The sequence below is a fragment of the Cyanistes caeruleus genome, chromosome 1 (genome assembly GCF_971803275.1).
Source record: "Cyanistes caeruleus chromosome 1, bCyaCae1.hap1.1, whole genome shotgun sequence".
Taxonomy (NCBI): domain Eukaryota; kingdom Metazoa; phylum Chordata; class Aves; order Passeriformes; family Paridae; genus Cyanistes; species Cyanistes caeruleus.
Window position 1 is genome coordinate 132051126 of NC_141701.1, and position 20486 is coordinate 132071611.

At 40.0% G+C, this 20486-nt stretch overlaps 1 long non-coding RNA gene across 1 annotated transcript; it reads right to left on the bottom strand.

Moving 5' to 3' along the window:
- Positions 1-7480: 7480 nt before the first annotated feature.
- On the bottom strand, positions 7481-16241 carry LOC111924429 (uncharacterized). Its single transcript, XR_015278383.1, has 6 exons — positions 16187-16241; positions 15309-15467; positions 15008-15198; positions 13882-13964; positions 10783-13050; positions 7481-9549 (listed from the first exon to the last, which is right to left on the bottom strand). It is a non-coding gene; the product is annotated as an uncharacterized LOC111924429 (long non-coding RNA).
- Positions 16242-20486: the final 4245 nt, after the last annotated feature.

A 20486-nucleotide genomic window follows, 5' to 3' on the forward strand; every position in this document is an offset into this window, starting at 1 on the left:
ATTGCAGAAGGAGAACTAGAAATTAATCTATTAATATTGACTACAAAGATCATAGAACCATTGAATAATTTGGGTTGAAAGGGACCTTTAAAGGTTGTCAGACCAACAGGTCCTGCAATGAGCAGGGATATTTTCAAGTAGATCAGGTTGTTCAGAACCTTGTCTAGTGTAACTTTGAATGCTTCTAGGGCATGGGGTATCCATCACCTCTCTGGCACCTCTCTGGCACCCTTTTCCAGGGTCCCTTCACCCTCATTGTAAAAATGTCCACCTTATATCTAATTAGAATATACTCTCTTTTACTTTAAAAGCATTATACCTTGGGTCTACTAACAGATTCTAACAGGATCTGCTAAAAAGTTTGTCATCACCTGTCTATAAGCTGTCTTATACACAGAGATTGCCAGAACGTCTTCTCAAAGTATCCTTTTCCCCAGACTAAACAGCCCAATTCTCTCAGCCTTTCCTCATAAGTGAGGTGTTCCATCCCTCTGGTAATTTTTGTGGCCCTCATCTGGGCCTGCTCCAACCCATCCATGTCCTTCCTGAGCTGGGCACCCCAGAGCTGGGTGCTGTGTTCCAGGTGGGATCTCTCTCACCAGAGCAGAGCAGAGGGGCAGAATCCCCTCCCCTGCCCTGCTGCCCACACTGCTTTTGGTGCAGCCCAGGACACCTTTGGCTTTCTGGGCAGTGAGTGCACATGGCCAGGTCATGTCCAGCCTCTCATCCACCAGCACCCCCAGGTCCTTCTGGGCAGGGCTGCTCCACATCCCTGCATCCCCCAGCTTGTGTGGATACCAGATAGTTGCCCTGACCCAGGAAGGTCAGATATCTCTGATCCAGAAAATACTCAATGAAGCTCACAATTAGCTTTTCTAAAAGGAAATGCAGCAGGTAAATTCTACATTGCAGAGTGAAATACATACGGTGACACATGGGGCTTGAGTTCTACAAAGGCAACAGCCTGTAAGGGACCCCCCTCATTAGGGAGCATCCAGGAGACAAATTGTCCATTAGCAAGATGATTAATTTTCCCTTCTTTTGCTTGCTGTTATGCCTCGTGTGTACTAGGACAAATGTGTAAGGACAAATTATCAAAAACAGCCTCTGAAATCCCATCTGCCCCTCTCTGAATTCCCAGCTTTGTGTACACGCTGTCGCTTGCTGCTTCCAACAAAAGGCCAGATTCAATTCTCACTGGCACAAGTGAAGGAAGGGAGATAGAAAATAGCACATTTAAAGTAGAAGCCAAATCCCTACAGCTCCAAATATGCAAAAGATGGGACTGGAATTTCCCCATGAAGAGTCTCCAGTGAGCTAGTCAGGCAAATGATGCACCACACATCAAACACATCAAACATCAATTAATTGAATATCTATAATTATAAGGCTCATCAACAGTATGCAAGACTTGGGGAAAAAAAAATTAAGGAAAGAAAAATGGAAGATATGGAATCATATAGAGAATATGATAGATTTTTATTTTTTTTTTCCAGAATAGATAAAGCCAAAATGTCTTGATATTTTGAGGTAATTTGTATGGTAATTGTCGATGAAATGTCCTAAATTTAATTTACCTAAATTTAAGATAATATACATATGGTGCAATATGAGGAACAGTTAAGCTGGAAGAGATCGTCCTTAGTGGAAGAATCATAGATTTGCTCAGAAATTGACTGTGATAGCAATGAGAAAATAAGCAGGAAAGTTACTGGTGGAGATCCCAAAACACATGTCTTAGGAGGTAGCATGTTTAAAATTTTTACTAATGGCATAGACTCAAACTACGACTTACAAAATAATTTGGGTGCTTCTGACACCTAACTGGGAAGTACCAACATCATGATGAGGATTCAAAACAACACAAAGGAAAAAATCAAATTACTTAGAGACACGAAGGAGAGGAAGAGAACACAATTGTGACACAATTGGCACAAAAGATTTATCAGGATTTAGTAGGAAATTTTTTGGGCTACTCCAAGATAGCTGTCTAAATTCTGTAGGTAAATTTTTAGCAATCATCACCCACAGCTTATCTCAGCCCTAATAATTTTTAAATCAGAGTGGTTGAAAATGCTCAGCAGAGATGTCTGTTGTTCTCTTCTGAGTTTCATCAGGATCAGAAACTGGCAGCTGATGTCCTTTCTGGGGGCAGTTTCCCTTTTCTAAGGCCAGACTGCAGGAGCTGTAGGAAACACTGGGAGGGGAGAAGGTGCTGGTGCTCCCATAGCAAGCAGGTCTGTATGGGTTACTGAGCTGCTTCCAGTGAGAACTGAAGGTTGGTACTTCTTAAACACACCCTAAATGTTCAGTGAGCTTTCTTTTTGGCAGACTTTCATTTTTATTTTGGCAAACCATTCTGCTCTCTGCAGTAATGCTTCAGCTTTGATCTGAAAGCCCAAGGGCCCCAGAGCTGGGAGGAAGGATTCAGGCAGTGCTAACATCAAAAGCCCCTTTCCTCTCAGAGCACTTTCAGCACCAGTGCCCAGTGGGATTTACTGAGTCACCTCCCCAACATGCACTGCAAGGGGGAATGAAGGAGGTGAAGAGGGATGTGGTCTTGCTGGATGTCATGCTTGCTTTGATGGTGCTCTGTAATTCTCAATGGCTGGTTTTGGACACAAAGGCCCACAAAGGGTTTTAGCCACTGGTTTAGTGCTGGTTTGCAATCAACTTTAAAAAATAATTGAAGTAGTGCCTACTAATGAAATGACCAAGGAATTAGAGACTGCATGGCCACATTTTGTCACCCCAGCATAAAGGTCTATGGCACATAATGTAACAACTGTTGTTTGCAAGACACCAAGGTGAGGATGTGCTTGAAAAGTAGCATCCCTTATTTGGACATCCCCAACCTGGGCAACACCCCAATCTGGAAGTCCCTCTGTTATTGTGTTATGTATATAAACTTAGTTTGCACACATCAATTCAAGTGTCCTTCCACTTTAAGAAGCTTAAGAAGTTCTAACCATTTATTTCTCTGCAGAAAACATTGTTTTGTAAGCACACTAAGAGCAAGAGTACAGTAATGGGTTTCTAAGTCATTGACCTTTCACAGACTGTTTACAATGAACACCTCCATACTTCAGGAAGTGATGATATAATCATCTTTATAAATAATAGAAAGAACTCTGCTTTGCTTTGCTGTTCTCCTGCTCTGAACTTAAGGAAAGACCCAGAGAAGCAGAAGAATGCAAATTACATGTGTTTCCAGCTCTGTGGCCTTATAACACTTTATAAACAGACAAAGCAGATTATCCCACTCATTAGGGATAATCCCTGTCCTCAAAGGGGAGGCAGTGTATTGCTTAATGGCTAATAGAGTGATCAGTGTGCTTCACTGCCTTCAAAGACCATAACATTCAGGAGAATTTGTGAAATTTACAAGAGGATACTTTGAAGCTCCTGGAGCTTGAGGTAACTCTGCCTTCTGTAGGATTAGGCACAGAAGTGTAGAGAGGGTATGGAATATTTTTTCCTCTCTTATTTTTACCTATCTACCAGATTGCTGCTTTGATCTTGGTTTCCTTACTTTTGAAGTACTAGGATATGGTTTTAAAGGTTTGTGATTTACTCTGCTGCAATTTTCCACAAGAATTCTTGTATATATTCACTAATTATCATTATTTACAGCAATAATGTCAAAGACTTAATTGCTCACAGTATCATGGAATAAACTAGGTTGGAAAAGACTTTGAGATCATTGAGTCCAACCTATGACCCAACACCACCATGTCAAATAGGCCATGGCACTGAGTGCCACATCCAGTCTTTTCTTAAACACTTTTAGGGACAGTGACTCTACCACCTCCCTGGGGAGCTCATTCCAATGCACAGCCACCCTTTCTGTGAAGAACTTCTTCCTAATGTCCAACTTAAACCTCCCCTGGTGCAGCTTCAGGCTGTGTCCTCTTGTCCTGTCACTGATAGCCTGGGAGAAGAGACCGACCCCCGCCTGGCTACAACCTCCTTTCAGGGAGTTGCAGGGAGTGATAAGGTCTCCTCTGAGCCTTCGCCTCCACAGGCTATTCTTAACAATTAGAATAATTTTCAAAAGCTGGAGGCTGTTGACATTATAAGAACAGAATAGAAACAAAAGACCCCAGTATATTTTTTCGACAATTCTGCTCCTGGTCAACCTCTACCAGCACAAATGAACACCCTGCTGACTCAGTGAGGATAAGAAGAAGCCTAAAGTGTCATCTAAGTTGTACCTCTCCTTTGTAAGATTGGTAGAGTGGCTTAGATCATCTGTTGCAGGGTTGTGATAATTACTAGGTTGAAAATAAACATGGGTCCATGTAAAACTGACAAGAGAATGAACTCTTTACAGAAGAAAAATGGGTTACAAAATAGTCTATGTCAATGTTGAATTGAATATATTCAGCCAGAAGAAATGAAAAAATTAGGCAGGGAATCTGAATTTATATTGATTTTTACATGGGTGATAAATACAGATTTAAATAAGTATCAAATACAAGCAACATACAAACCAATGGGATTTCTTCTTAAGAGGAGGCAGTGTTCTGGTCTTTTGCCTAATAGAGGATACTGGGCAGAGACTGTAGGCCACTCCTGCTTGGCAGTATATCATGAAATGCCAAACTTTTAAAATCACAGGCCATATAATGAGTACAAAATCCTTATCCCATGGCTGTAGTTGCGTATTCAGTTTTCTTCACTGAAGGCACAATATTAGCAATGCTGTTGTGCAATTCTTTTGTATTTTATTCCCAAGGATATCTCAATCTAGCCTGAAGCTAGACTTTTAAAAATAGGCTTTTTAAATAGTAAAATCACTTTTCATTAAACAACTCTATTTTTAAGCTGTGATCAAACTTTATAGCAACAAGCAAACAAGAATCTGATGTAAATACAAATATACTAAGTGCAAAATTTAAAAAAAAAAATTAAAGAGCACATATATACATCTTAGGATCCTAAGAATTTATTTGGAGTTTGGTTTTGTTGTTGTTGCATTGTTCTGGGGTTTGTTTTTTGTTTGTTTGTTTGGTTGATTGGTTTGGTTTTGTGGCTTGTTTCTTAAGTACCTTAGGCGTTCAGATCTCTGGAAAATTACACTAGCTCCTGAATTTTTTGTAGTAATTTAGAAGTGAAGCACAGGGAAGCAAGATGAAATGAAGGAGTTCAGGTAGGGAGGTGGTGAGAGCACCGTAAACATTTGGAAAGATTTCTTATACATTAATAAATGTTTTGTTAAATGGCTACCAAAGCACTCCTGTCACTCACCAGGTGGATCAGCAGCTCTGTGAGGGCACAGCGAGTGCACGGGGACCGCGTATTGAGAACAACATTTCTGCCTACATGCACCCAGACGGGGCTGTAACTCTGCTGGAGGGAACAGAGAGCTGCTGGCCAGGACATTCAGGCACATGTAGACCTTGAAGCTCAGCCTCTCGTCTGCTCCCCTTTCTCACAGATGCAAAAAGCCTGGAGCCCCTTTTGCTCATCACACAGGGGGACCCCAAGACATCAAGGCCAATGTCAGTTGTCACTGCAGGGCCTGGTTCTACTACAGTTTCCCTTGAGAACAGCTTTGTACATTTTCTTATAAATGCTTTATTCCTAGAGGCTAAACTTCCACCATTTGCCTCCAACTGAAGAGCAAACCGTAGCGTATCGTAAAATACATGTTTCATTCCTCAGCAGATGCAGATAATGGCACAGATTTCTCAGATTAGGCAGGAGAAATTCTTTGATGCTTCAAAATAATTAAAATGGTCTGGCATGGAAATGTCAAAATGGAAGAAATTTAGCAGAAAATGGAGGAGAAATGGCCGGATCTTCCTATTATCACTTGCTGTACATTTCACAAGACAGCTGATTCCCATCTCTGTATGGGTTCCAGCATTCAGTGATTTATTGGGTAATTCAGCATTTGCCAGTATGTCTTGTGCTAATTAAATGCATCGCACTCTATTCAGAAATGTCACAATTTATTTGTCTTTTGCAAGCACTGACTTTATTTCAATCTTCTAAAAAAGATTTCATGAGCCCTAGATAACTTATCCTGGCACATTCATCTCCCAGGGCAGCTTCTGCATCTGAGGGCAGTGTGGGAAGAAACCAACAGTGAACATCCAATACAAATGTCTTCTTTGAGCAGCTTATTTATCTTATATATGCTGTATATCCAGGAACGTGTAGCCTATATGGTAAAATTACAAGTGGGTCCATTAATGCAAAAAAAAGCTTAAACATGACAGAAGTTAATGTACAGTATTGACAGATTTTATTGGCTGATAGACTGAGCCAAGGAGCCATGAGACTGAAAATACTGTAATCTGTAACAAGGTGTTTATTTACAAGTGGTTTTGACTGAATTTGGCTATTAACTAAATTGCGTCAAGAGGAAACGAGCGTAAAATAACTGACTCTAAATATAAGATGCCAAAGCATGCTTAGTATAATATTCAGAACCTGAGGACAATCCTGTCATTTTAATTCAGTGCTTTTCCTCACATGCTATGCATAACTGAGTGCTGAGGGTGAATTGCAGCTTTTGCAACTCAGCCATGGAGAACACATTTACAGTGTACAGTAGGAAACTGCTTTGTTCTGAGAAAGTACAATTCCTCACACGAAATTGTGGTTGCAGCTTAATCAGAATTGAAAATCTGTGATGCAAGGCAAGAAAGAGCACTTTTCATGTGACACAGAAGAAAATAATTACCTGTTTTAAGGCAGGGAGTGATTATTCAGAGAACCAGCAGTGGGGTCTGTGAAAATATTTTAAGTATTTTACTATAAACGAATAATTTTCTATTACTGCTGTTCCAGATCCTTTTTTGCTTAGATTCTTCCCTGACAGAAATTTTTTGCAGGGAGGCAACTTGCTGCCTTGAGAAGAAACTTTATGGAATAGGCTGGAATCAGTTAAACACAGTTTGAATTTGTCATTTGTCACATTAGCAACTGAGTGTTGCATTTGTAGCAGTTTGGTGTAAAGCAGAGGGAGGACACTGTGTCTATTTTTTGCAGCACAAGCTTCTGCTGCTGGGCCCTAACCAAGGATGCCTCCTATAAGCGGCTGTCTGAGATATTGCAGCAGTGGTGACATTTAACTGGAAGACAGTGATTCACACAATTTACTCCCTGGTGACAGACGGTGACTCTTTACACGCTGTCTGAAGAAAAGCCATGGCCATGAACATGGTTATTTGGCTATGGCTGTTCATCTTGCTAGAGCATGGATGGGTGTGGAGTAGAACTGGACCATTGGTTTGAGGTTCCTGTTCATTTGCACATCTTTGTTGTCTCCTCCTGGCTGATTTGTATGTGAAAGTGAAAAAACAGTGTGTGAACTGGAATAGGAAGGTCTTGAGTCCCTTATTCTGCCACTTCAGGCAGCCGTACTATACACTTCTCATAAACTCATGATGTTCAGGCTGCTGAAATTACCTCTTATGTGAGGCTGTTTCAGAATCTCACCAAAAAATTAGAAACACTTTTCCTCTGATTTCCATCTTAAAATATGTATTTATTTGTTCTGGGCTTATATGATTCTTCTGCTTAAATAGCTCTTCTTATTCTGACTACATATGTCCTTTATGCATTTATAGAGCACTATCATATGCTCTCCCAGTTTCCACCCAGCCAGTCTGCTAAGTTGTACCAACCAACTGTTTTAACATCTATTCCTCTGGTCATCCTCACTCCCTGCACCAATTCTAATTTTATTTAATGTTTCTAGCACACAGGGAGCCAGAAGTATTTTAAATAATTTATATTATACAATGACTGTTTTACTTTCCTCTTTTTGTTCTGATTATGCTTCAAATGCTATGTTAGTACCAAATCTTAGTCTTCCACAATTGCATGATAATTACTGCTTACAAGGACACTGTCATTGAGTAACAGACTTTGGTTTCCTTCTTTTTCATTTCAAACCTGTGAATTCCCATTAATTACATGAAAAGATCATATCACTCTTCCTTAAATGCAATTACATTTTACCCAATTTTCTATTACCTAATCTATTTTAATCCTCTGCTTACCCAGTTTTTCATAATACTTTAATTTCTGTCTCTTTTCTGATGCAAAAATTCTATTTTCTATATTCAGAATGATTTTCATATAAAACCCCACAAATATACTGTTTACATGACAGAGAGGAAGATTACACACTAAATATCATTGCTGCAACCATATTTTAGTATTGCTTTATTTTCTCATGTGGCTGACAAAGAGGGTGCCATGGAAGTAGCTGTCCCTTCTCTAGTAAAAGAAGCATCTGCTTCTGTAATAAGGGGTAGACATTTGTCTACAGAAGTGTTTTAAGATATCATTACAGCAAAAGCCTGAGACAGCTCACAGGAAAGCAATATTTTCAAAACCATAGTTTTTCATAACTGACTGTTGGAAAGTAAGAATTAGTAGTTCAGCAAAACTGGTATTTTAGAGAACTGAGATAAAGGAACAAATCTGGTAAGTGAAAGAGGATCATATCACATATGGAAACTTAGCTGATTAGTAGAGTCATGGAATATGCTTCTAATTAATCAGGAAAACTTCATGGCAACCCAGAAAGCTCAAATCTAACACAGTATCTGGTACTCTGATAAGTTTTGCTGCCATTGCCATGCCTCTCTTTCCAGTCACCGGCAGTAGGCCATGCAGGGTAACCTCCAGAGCACTCACTGCTCATTTCCCAGCCCAAGAAGTCATGGACCACTTACTCTGTTTTATCTTCCAACACAAAGTTTTACCATCAAGAATCATGTTTTCAGAAGGGGCTTCCAAATTTGCAAATAGAGTATAACATCCCACCTTTTGAGTTTGGTAAGCCTTCATAAAACTTTTTCAGACGGGCTAGTGGCAAAGATGTGGCTGAGTATTGATACCCCTCCCCTGCTGTACATTCAGTAGTGAAGGCTGTGTTGAAATGGGGTCTCTCTGCATGTGCAGTGGAGACACTGACAGCAGCATCACTTCTTGGTCTGCCCATGGAACAGGTCAGCACTTGCAGGGGAGTGACTGCCGGAGGCTTAGTCAGTCTCTGAAGAAAGAACACCCTCATACACTCTGCTGTGTGAGACTTCTCTCGTTTCTGCTAAACTTAACTTCTGTCTTGAGCCTATCGCATTGCATAGAGGGTGGGGAAAAACGGGGTGCTGACCGATTAAATGTCCTAATTGGAAGTTAGAGTAAAAATGTACAGTTAATGCCTGGAAGATAGAAGCAATGCATCTCCATTTCCCTGAGCACTTTCTAATGGGACAGCTGCTAATGCAGCTGCTTTTTCTTCTATACATGCAAAGCTGATGCACTTCTTTGCAAATATTTCCTATTCTCTTTCCTGCCAATTCACTCCTGTTTGTGTCATTGGCAAAACTCCCATTGATCATGCAGGCAGCATGATCAATGCCTTCTGTACCTGGATGTTTGTCTTCCTTTTTAGGAGATATTTGACTGCTTTTCTTCTTACTAGCTCACTTCTTCTGCCTATGTGGGCCTCCCTCCTTGGCACTGTCAGAAATGAAGATGGTGATTTAACAGGGGTGACCAAAACCTTGCCTCTGGGTCTTCCTGGGTGGTAAAACCAGAAAAGGAGATAGTTAAACAGGTCATAGTGTGCATTTCTACCAGTACTGAGATTAAAAACTATGTAGAAAGATCTTGGCAGGTAGGAAAGTCTAATTACTGACTTGCAGGGCACATGAACCATACACAATCTTTTTCTTAGATCCCTAGGATACAAATGCACCACAGACAATTTCTATGTTAGAGTACTCCAGAGTTCCATAAATCCATCACTCAAGTCCTGGCAGAAACGTGTCCGTCCTTCCTGGCTATGGCATTTCTCTCCTCTGCCTTGGAGAGGTCATAGTATGCTATTGCAGGCATTACAGATACGTTTCTCTTATCTTCCTTCCCACACCATTTCCCCTTCTCAGCCAGGAAATTAATTACACTTTCTCTGTTTCTGCATCTTCTTTTTGTGTTCCCTCTCTCTGTGTAATGTCCCAAAAGCTCCAGTGCAGCTCCCTAGGGTGGGTTACAATGTGCCATCCTGAGCAGATTTCTTTCTAAAAGTGTCAGCTCTCACTGGGTGAGACGCAAACACTGAAGACAGGGCAGGATCCTCTCTAGGACTATGCAGAACTGTTCTATCCTTATTTTTATTAAGACTTCTATCAAACAAAAGCAAGCACTCTCTGAGCTGTGTCCTCCCACTTCGGCAACAAACCCAGGCCTTAGAGAGGGGAAGGGAGAACAGCTTATGTTCAATCGTGTTCTCAGGACAAGGGCCCTGGGCCCGCCTTTCTGGCTGCTCGGAGCTGTGCGGCTCCTGCCGGCCCCGCAGCTCCGCTCCGCCGGCTCCCAGCGCCCGCACGCCCGGCCTGCAGCCCGCTTGCCCCGGCACCAGCCAGCTCCTCCGTGCTCCTCACCTTGCCCAGAGCTTCCGAGGAGAAAGCCAAAAAAAACCTTCTCCTCTCAGGCTTTCTTGGAAGACGGGCATTCTTCCCACGGAAGCAAGAAGGCTAAGTTTCTTTCGTTTGCAATTAAAATAGAGTTCTTAAGCACCACATTTTAACGCAGAAGCAAAATAAACAATAAATCAACAAAAGCATGGTTTGTTAGTTGAGAGAAAACTGCTACATTCTGCCTTTGCTGCTCGCTTTCTGGAATATGAAAGACTCCAGTCAGTCCCTGTGTGCCAAGGATTCAAATAAAAAATACATACATAAAAACAGACAGTTACTTCTAGCAGAAAGCCAGGATTCGTGCATGATAGGCACTAGAATAGATATTACTCACTAGTTGCATCTGCTGAAAGTCTGGATCATTCCCTGGAATCTGTCATCTTAGCTTCAAGCCACAAACTGAACCAAGGGGCTTCTCAGGGACTGTGAGCTTGGATCTGCTGTGAGGGTGAAGGTGCTCAGGACAGCTGAGACAGCTGTGTGCATCTAGAACACTGAAAAATATTATTCCTACTGTCAGAAAACTGCCAGCAATTGAATGATTTGTCTTTCTGGTGTACAGACAACCACTGAGTTTATTTAAATTAGCTGTACTCATTTAAATGAGCTGCACTTGGCCACATCTGACTTCCTGATCAATTTGCAGCATGAGAAATTACATGCAGAAAACTGCAAGTGGGTGGTTTATCCTGGGCAAGGGCCAGAGTTTTTGGAAGTGGCCTCAAAAAGCATTGAGTAAACTTGCTATTTCCCTGAACCCTTCACATGTTTCCCCATTCAGTTCTTCCTCTGTCTGTTATTCTTTTGGTGGTAGAGGTGCTCTGTACCAAATTTCTGCACCTGTTACTCAGCCAAAACACCAGAAATACTTTCCCTTCATATGAGTGTGACTATTCACAGTGACAGGAGTCTCAATCCTGGTTGAGAAGACATCCACTGTAATTGATAGATGAGGTGATTTTCACCAGAAACACTACCCCAAGGAAGGGAAAAAAGCAGCTAAGTGCTGATGAAATCCTACAGTCAAGTGGCAACCAAGTTGCAGAATATGAGTCTGTTAATTATTGTGATTTGCTTCTGAGGCAGATGAAGGTCAGCAAGAAAGAAATTTGTTTCCTTCAGAAAATAAAAGCACTACTGGAGTGTAACACAGGTTTTTTTTTTTGATTACTCACCTGGGCAAAGTCAGACTTAAACTACGTAATTTTATTTGGAAAGGAGTCCTAATGAAGGAAGGATGTTTAGGCAAGTGGGGAAAAAATTTCCCTCTTTAGGATCCCTGTGATTTGAGTTTGAGTGAGAATTAACCCTTGAAGTTTGGAAAGCAGGAACTGGAAAGATATTTGTTTCTCCCTGGCTTATTGTGCTGACTCTGGCAGAGAACATTGTGACAAGCAAGAAAGACAGAAAAGGTGGTCAGGTGTTGCCTAGGAATAAAAACAAAATGTTTTTTTTCAGAAAGCACAGAGAAATTAGTCAAATGGGGAATTAAAAGGAAGGTTAAGAAAACAGATCACCAACAAAATAAAAGAACACCAAAACCACTCATGCTTAAGAAGGAAGAGGGGAAATACCAATAAAATGGGGAGAGGACCTACCTGCAAATTTACTGTGGTCCAAGAGAAGAAAATAACCAGACTTTTAATAGAAGCTGCTCACTCTAACCATCCACAGGTATAAGAAGTAGCAAGACAGGTCTGTGTCACTTGCCACATCCTCAGCTGCCTTCAGGAAATCAGTGCATTTCAACTGAAATTATACTAATGGAATTCCTGGCCCAAAGATTTCAAATGTTTGTGATTAGCTGGCTGTCAATAACAGACGTGTAACTGAAGTAAAATCTTTCCCTAAGTGATGCTGCAAGTGCATCATCAAACACAAATCACAATGAAACCCAAAAAGTGGAGGACGCTGACCCAGTGGTGAGAAATCCAACTTGGGCATGGAGTTCTGTTTTTCAAACTGGACAGAACAATATTTACACTCTGAGCTTTGGAAGCCTCATAGCTTTGAGTGTAAGCAATACTTACATGATTCTGGACCAGCTGATCATCTCCACTTGAATGGTGGGATTATGGTGACAAATGGTCACATCTGCAGAGTCCCCGGGTTCTGGTATTGCTATTCATGCTCAAATGTCTCTCAGCAATTAAATTGCAACTTTAGTTTTGAAAAGACTTGTTAGAAGGAAATTAGGATGGCAGGTGGGAGGTCAGACAACACAGCCAGCAAAGGAATCCTCCTGCTCTTATTGGAGGGCAAAGGGTGAAATGACAACAAGCAAGAAAGTTCAGTGTGAAAGGTGAGGGTTGATCAAGCACACAGATTTTGGGGAGCCTTAGAAACAAATCTGGCCTGATGGAAAGCTCCTGTAAAGAGCTTTCTGTAAAGACTTCTACCAAAGCAGTCATTAAATGTGACTTCAGCACCAGTCAATGTTGCCCATTCAATATTCCTCACAGTGTTAACAATAATTACTTTTCCTCAATACAGAAAGTCTAACAAATCTGTTAATGACAATGAGGAGTGTGAAATAATTCCTTCTACCATTGCTAGTCCACTCCTTTTGCAGATGCAGGTGAACCTATACATTGGTGAGAACCTGCAAAACACAAGAACTTCATGTAATCAGCTCTGCATGGAGGGCTGGTCTCTTACAGAACTCTGAAAAGTCTAACAAGAATTTCACTGAACCTCAGTGCCTAGCTAATTAAAAAAAAAAAAATATTGTAAATAGCTCTTGTTTTCTATTTTCCATCCTTTTACTTTCTATTTTATGAAGTCCTTCTTAGTCTTAAACAGTCTTTCTTTAAAGTATTTGCAATAGTTTCAGAATCGATGGAGTCATTCACTGATAGGCAATACTGTATAACAAGTGTCAAATAATTAATATTTACATTGTATTTTGCAGTTTGTTATAAAAATCATCGTACACTAATTTACTGCAAGTTTGAATCCATCAGGCAATTCCAGATGACTGCTATAGCTTGGCATCAGCTCATGTACTTCATGTATGTATGGTACAGCATTTTCATTTAGAAAAAGAGCTCTAGCAAAACTTTACAACCAAAATAGAAAAAAATCACCAGCTCTCTTCCCCACAGTGGGCTTTTCTGCATCATTATGGAGTGCAGATCTTCTGACAGAAACATTGTACCTTTCTGATAAGAAACCTTGCTACCACGCCAAGAGCAATGAAAACTTTTCTATGTAACAGCAGTAGGCTGAAGTTTTACTGTATTTAAAGTAAATGAGGATTTCTGGCCCATGACCATGTAAGAAATCCTCGTAAGTAAGGAGTATCACGACTCGGGAACAAAGCTTTTCAGCTTCCTTGCATGGAACATACAAATATGGGTTTTTTTAACATATTGGTGAGACCTTGATATTGTAGGAGAAACTGTTTTGAAGGAGTAATAAGAAATCTGTTCACCTAAGTATGATGTGACTCTCACGATGTTCATATGATACAATTTCATAGGCTATTTTGTAATCAACACATGATCCCTCAGGAGCCTAGAAGTAGGAGCAGAGCATAATTACAAAGATTGTCAGCACATTTCTGCAAATAAAGTGGCCAAAACCTCCTTCCCTTAGCTCCAGTTTATCTCAGGAGCATAACTAAGGGAGTTCCTGAGATACAGGGGAGTTCCAAATGCTTCTGAACAGTTTCCCTAGCATGGCACAATGCATGATCTTTTTGAAATGGTTTTGCATCAGCTTAAATCAGAGCTCAGGACAAGTACTCAGAGAAGCCAAATTTCTTATTCAGCAAGAGATGCAAACTATTCCCACCAACCTAGGGTAACTTAATTTTTTCTTATGATCTAACAGTATCTATCAGTGCAGCAAAGTATCTGAGATTCTTTTCTATGAAGGAAAGTACTACCTAAACTATGCTTGCAATTTTCCATGACAGATTTTTGCAGGTTTCAGGTATGTCAATGTATGCTAATTGGATACAGTTGACTGTACATTTAATGAAAAAAAATGCCTATATGGGCATGCAGATGCAGAGTCTAATTGCACAGATCTCCAGATGTGCTCTGACAATGCGTGGCAGGTTTGGTTTAGGGCATCAAGACATGGGCTTTCCCCTTTCAGAGGGATTCTGCACAAGTGTCTGTGCCATTCCCCACAACAGGGAGCTGTGAAGAATGAGTGCCCAGGCCACATCTAATACACAATTTTGTTGTTGAACTATCACAAGCCTTTTGCAATATTTCATGGTGATTCTTAAAAATTCATCTCATCAACTTAAATAGTTTAATCTGATAATATTTTATGTTGGTTTGAAAACCAAAACAAACCAGCATGCCTCTCCCTCCCCAACACCTCTAGACCTAAGGGGAGCTGCTGAGAAAATCCTATGAACATAATATAAGCACTTTCAGAGACTGAGAGGCTAAATGAGAGCTCAAGCTGCATGACTTTGATTCCCAAAAGCACCCCTTCCCCAGCTGCCAGGGGAACCCTCCCTGTGACACTGGGGTGTGGGCAGCAAAGCTCCCTGGGGCTGTGCAGCAAAGCTCCTGCTGCAGAACAAATCCTCCACTTACCCTGTATCTCTGTCAGCAGGAGCACCCATTCCAGCAGCTCCCTGGCTGCTCCCACCTCAGCTCCCTGAGACATGAATGGTTCAGATGCCTTGTTTAAAGCCCTGGAAGAGCCTTTATGAATAAGCCTAGTTTCTGTGTATTGTGCAAGCTCAGTCTGCTCTGCAGATTTCAGATTCCAGCTTTCTCCTAGCCTACGGGCAAATTAGAAGTATGTGCACATTTTAGGAGACTAGAAATCTCAGAGGGACATCTAAAGGGAACTGGAATGGTTTCACAGTTAAGTCACACCAAGGGATCTTACCTTTATTCAAATAACCTTTACATAAGTGATCATTTGTACTGCTTGTGAGATGTCAAAGCAGTCGAGAGAATCAGCAAAATGTCAATTCTCCAGCTTTCAACAGACTTTGCTACAGACCCCAGCAGAATCCTCTGGCCCTCTGGGAATAAAGTTGTCATGCTGCAGGAGGCAGAAGTGAAGGTGGGGTAGTTAATATCCCCAGCAAGGCACCTACATTGATCTCCAGTCTACTGCCATTCATATTTCTCTCGTTGGGATTAGATGCAGAGCAGGCTCCCCAAAGACCACTTAGCAGGCAGTCTGTGATTTGAACCACTTCAGGGCTTCTCGATCGGTTGTTACCAAGCACTAACAGCCAACATTTCTCAAGCTGCTCTGCCCTTTTGCTTAAGGTTGCTTTGTGCCTGCTAACCAAACTGATATCTCAATCATGGCAGATTAATGTCACTCTGCTATACCCTGAGCAAAAAGGCAGGAAAAAGCCCATGTGTTTCTTTTTCATAAAGGCTGCCATGCAAGGAGGGACCATGATGAAGTTGCACTATGTGCTTGCCCATCTGCTCTGCACACTCTCCATCATTTGCTGTATTTAATTCCTCTTCAGCAAGAGAAAATATCCTGAGCAGTGAAAGGAAAAACTGTATAAAAACAGTTCTTCCTGTATAAAACAGGAAACTATAATACAGTTATAAAAAATACCAAGCCTGTAAATGGGGCAGTAATTAGTAAATTATTTACTTTTATCAGAATTACCGAATCTTATTACAAGTTCAGCAATTGCATGTCTTTCTAGTCCACAATCATGCCAGAAAAGGGAAATAATTTCAACAGTCTTGTGGTTAGTTTAGTACACTTGCGTGTACAAGTATTGAACTTACCCCTGTTTTACCTTTTGTCCTTTGAAAGTTGCCAAGGTCACTATTATGGTGGGGCCTGCAAAATGCAAAATACAAACCATTTCAATATGATTTTTGGAGAAGATTTTGTCATAAATAAATGACAAGCTGGCCCTGGAGGACAGGCATATCCTCACCTTCTTTTCAATCCCATTGTAAGGCTTATTACATTTTATATTATCAGAGATACATGAAACTGATGTGATTGTCTCCTGTTTCCCTCCCCACTATTAGTGTCTGTGTATAGAAAAATACGTGTGGTCACAAAAGAAATCAGGCAAGAGAAAGTAGGAGGTCCTCCACTAGCCCTGCAGTTTGGTTCAGAAGTGACAGCTGAAACACCCACTATGACATGCTAAACTGAACAAAAATCTTTTGACACCTCAGAACTGCCAAAAGACCCAGAGAGTGATTGCACTCAGACTCCCATTCTTGGTTTTCATAACCAAATGTAGCAACAGAAACAAAAAGACCTTTCTCATCTCTTCTTCAAGAAGCTAGAAAATAATTTTTTACATGTTGATTTTCATCTTGATTCCAGGAAAGAAACAGCTTGAGAAAGCACATGCCTCCTATGAAATAACCAAAATTCCAAACCACTTCTCGCTGTCTGTTCTGTTTCTGGCCTTCTGATCTATGCTAATTGCTAAACTTTGAGTATGCACTTGAAATTTTCTGTGGGCAATGTGACTCTCTTCAAATAAAAATAGATGCCAGAATTTTTTTCTAACTGAAATACATGTGAGAGAATGACATTTAACGTAAGTGTTTAATCATTATTAATTGCTTTGGTACTAATTGAAATCATGATGGGTTCATTTGAATGTATAGCACCATTTAAGAATAATCTGAACAAGTAAATGTGCCAGAGTGTGTAAAAAATCATAGTGAAGCCTTCTAGGAATTTTATTTAATCCACAGATGTGTATGTTGGAGAAAGTTAGAAATTCTAATTAATTGCATGAGATACCTTCAAGAAATAATCCCACCAATTTTACTGAATAAAGAATTTTGTTGAAAAGCCTAAGTCTAAAACATTTTAAAAGCAAAATTATTAAAATATTTAAGTTTAAATTTTGAAATATTTTTTTCCTAACAAGTTTTGTTATAAAACTGTGTTTTGTATTTTCCCTAAAATGTCAGCCAAAAAAAAGAAAATGCCCAGCTCTAGCCCAGGTAGGCAGAGAAGAGTCATCAGCCAAAGTACCCATGGCCTGTCAGGGAACATGGGATCCCAAAGTCTTGCCAAAAAGGCCTCTACAGAGCTCTTCCTTGTGAGTCCAGAGAAAATGGTTTGCAATCCTGCCACCTTAGGGACACAGAGACTCCAAATCACAATTTTCAGGTGATACCCTTTCTCCATTAAAATATCTCTTAACCTCTTAACACAGAGATCTGGTGTAAATTTATCCATTTTGTCCTCCTCAAAAAGCCCCAAAAATCCTGTTAAGAATTACAAGCTTTTTACTCCATCAGAAATATAGCCACAAGAACTGGCAGATGTAGCAAGCCAAGCAGTTATAGCCACAAAGGGCAATATTCAGACATCTATTAACATGTGCATGCACACAGATGCCATACAATTGAGTTTCAGAAGAAAACAAGTTTAAAATTTTATGATTTCTTCCTCTTATCTAGTAACTACACTGTTTCTTCCAATTTCCTATTCATTACACACACAATTTTCCAAGTCTCAGTCATGAATCCCTTAGCTGAACAGGGTCAAACTTTTCAATATTAGACACCAACATTTCTTGTTGATGGCATTGCAATTTTACTCAGTTTTATTGCTGACAATGGGCACCAAACAGAAAAGAGAAACAGAACTTATATAAAGGGAAGGAAGACAGTTTTTCTACTGGAAAAATTTATCCTGACGATTGGGAAGAACAATTTGTTTTCTTTTTAAATTGTATTTCTGAACAGAGTAGTGTTTTATAAACTGCATAACTATAGCTGTAGGAATTTAGAACAATGGATGCTACAAAATCATGAGTTAAACATTAATGATTTTTAAAGACAGTAAATTTATTTACATGACAATTTTTTATTCCTCTTTCAGAAGGTGAGTGCACAGCTGAAGATATGCAATGGTGGACATTTTTACATCAATCCTTACATTGTACAAGTGCTACCCATCCTGTCAGCCCTCCTGCACTTCAAATACAATATCACAGTAATGTGCTTCTCTCTCATGTTAGTAATTTCATTTTAGCTCTCATGCTCTATAGTTACAGTTGGGAAATCTTAAGTGGAAAGATTCATCTGGCCTTTTACATATAAAAGTTGCCATTTCATCTTAATTCAAAAGAATAGTTAAGATACTTAATCATATATAAAGACTATTTTGAACCAGGCAGGAAGATTCAAATAACAAAGTTTATATATTATTTTACATAATATGGAGATGTTTCAATCTACTGGCTTAGAGCAGCTGAAGGAAGAAAAATAATGACATTTCAAAGTAAGAAGAAATCTGGCTAATTTGTAGAAGCAAGACAAAAGGCAATGGGAGATATGAATTCCTTTTTTCAAATTAGAGAAAATATTTGAAAATATATTATTTAAACTTTCTACTTTTATGTTTGTTGGTGGAATTCCTGATAGAATTGGAGTCCTGTTGCTACACTCCAAAAGATCAATATTGGAATTGGTGGGAATTTTTCTGTTAAAATGTCACAAATATATGCTTTCTGTCACAAATATATGAACTGTTCAAAGCCAAAAGTTTGTGCAAAATATAGATGTGTTTCCATAAAGATGAACTGCTCTCTGCTGGGGGGGAAGCTGGAGGGAGACAAAAAAATTTATTCAGAGATAATATTTGCATCTCAACCTTTTTCTCTCAGATCACTGGTCAATATCCTGTATTTTCAGTCATCCTGAGGTGAGCACAACCAGAAACAGAATAACAAGGACAGGATAGATTGAGCTCTCCTTATTTTGTATGGTGTGACTTTCACTTTTAAACCTGACACAGGGAATAAGCTTCCAATTTCATGACCCCATTCACTTAACATTTATGTCTATCCTGAATGAGAACCAGTCTATCTGATTTTCTCATTTTTCCAGTTTGAAAACAGGTGAATATGCTTGGTTTAATCCCCGTGTGGAAAAGGCAATCAAGGAAACTTTTCCAAGAAGGCTGAAAAACATTTCCTATTTGGACTTTATTAGTATTACTAGTGGCTGAAGAGCACTTTCAGAGTCTTAAAAAAGTGTTCAAAGGTGTCCTTCCATGGCTAAGCAAAATAAAAAGCTTGACAGCAAGATAGCTCTCTTTGCAATTAAAAAATTTGCAAAGCTGTAGCTAAATATATTTCAAATTCAGTTCTAGCAAATGTTAATCTGCAAACTGTATGAAGCCACCTCTTACAGCCAAGAGCTTGCTAGTGAACTGCATACAAGCTCTGGCACATTGATGCACACACATAATGAAAGCAAGGCATTTGAAGGTACTTCATACAATTTTTTCAAATCACCACTGAAATTTAATTCTCTTTTACAACTGGAATTTTTCACTGTGGTAATACCAGCAGTCATATGATGTTCATAGACACTAACAATATGAACAATTATTACTGTGGGTACTGTCAAAAGTGCAATTGTAAACCAGAAACCATATCTGAAGCCTTTTCTGGGAAGATGACTGAGGGTAAAAAGATAACAGTATAAAAATTACAGGGGAAAATATGGTTGCTTCTCCCTGGACATGGTCAGAATACCCAAATTCCCCCACACAACACAGTCTAAGGGGGACTAAACAGAGGGTGGAGAGGAGCAGAGACACACAGAGTGGCCAGGTTCTGTCAAAACCCTTGCAGAGAAGGGAACACAGTGTTACTTTCTAGCTGATAAGCTGCACAGCAGCTGAAAACCTAGGGAGATGAAGATGTTTTGCTATTGAATCAGCAACCATGGCAGAATGACTCTCCTTGGACTGATGCATGCCCCATCCCAAGGTTATCTCGGGTACAGAAAGTGAAACAAGTAGCTCATTGTCCACGTGGACTCTGGTTTTCCAGAGTCCTGATTTAGTATCTAGCACTAGATATGTTGCTGTCTTGCACAGATATTAAAAGCTCTCAGTAGAGAGCACAAGAGAAGCGTAGAGAGCTTTCATTGAAGCAGAGAAACCAAAAACAATGGATTCCAAAGTGTGGGCCTTACGGAGCAGAGAATTCTGTCTCGACATTGCAACAACACAATCAAAAGTTTGGATTGAATGGCTGTGGATCAAGTACATGCATAGTTTGATTTACAATCAGGATGTGAATACTTT